Source organism: Chinchilla lanigera, unplaced genomic scaffold, assembly GCF_000276665.1.
Source record: "Chinchilla lanigera isolate Chin_1 unplaced genomic scaffold, ChiLan1.0 scaffold00068, whole genome shotgun sequence".
NCBI lineage: Eukaryota > Metazoa > Chordata > Mammalia > Rodentia > Chinchillidae > Chinchilla > Chinchilla lanigera.
This window is the reverse complement of record NW_004955469.1, coordinates 9,158,215-9,159,018: the sequence shown is the minus strand read 5'-3', so window position 1 is coordinate 9,159,018 and position 804 is coordinate 9,158,215.

Sequence of the window (804 nt, the reverse complement as noted above, 5' to 3'; positions counted from 1 at the left end):
GTTTTGTCTGGTTTCTCCATTCTTTGCCCCATGGCTTCCAGACTCAGTTCCTTGTCTCTCTACCTCCTACCTCTACCTCAAGCCCAGTCCCAGAGACAGGGTAAGAAAGCACAAGTACAGTTCAGTCTCCCTTCATGAACACAGATGCAAAATTATAAAAAGGTAACAGATGGAATTTAACATTGTGCCTAAAAACATTGCAACGGCAAACAGAAACACCGAAACAGAAGCACCGAAACATCACCCAGGATTTGGAGGCATTTATTTAACATCAGTGGGCACTGACTGGGATCATTCCCAAAACATCAGGCCCTGAACACTGGTGGGCTAGCATTTTTATAGCGTCTGTAAGTACAGAAGCAGAGTACTTGGCTGTCTCTGATTGATGCTTACAATATGCATCACAGTGAGCAGCTGTTTCTAAGAAACAGAAGTAACAGGAACTGTAACAGGAACTGAAGCAAGCTGGAGGTTACCTGAGCAACTAACAGAAACTGAAGTACACTGGCTGGGGTGGGGGGACCATTTTCTGCTACAAGATAATATCACCAATTGATAAACTGATTAACCATAGTAATTTATGGTATGTTAATCAGAAGAGTTGGTTTAATAATAAACATTCAAGCTATATCATTCTATTTCTTCAAAATATATTTTAAATTTTTATTTTTTTATTTTTTGAGACAGGGTCTTGCTATGTAGTTTGGCCTGGCCTTGGAGTCACTGTTTAGCACAGGTGGGGCTTGAACTCACAGCGATCCTCCTGCCTCAGCCTCCCAAGTGCTGGGATTATAGGTGTGTGCC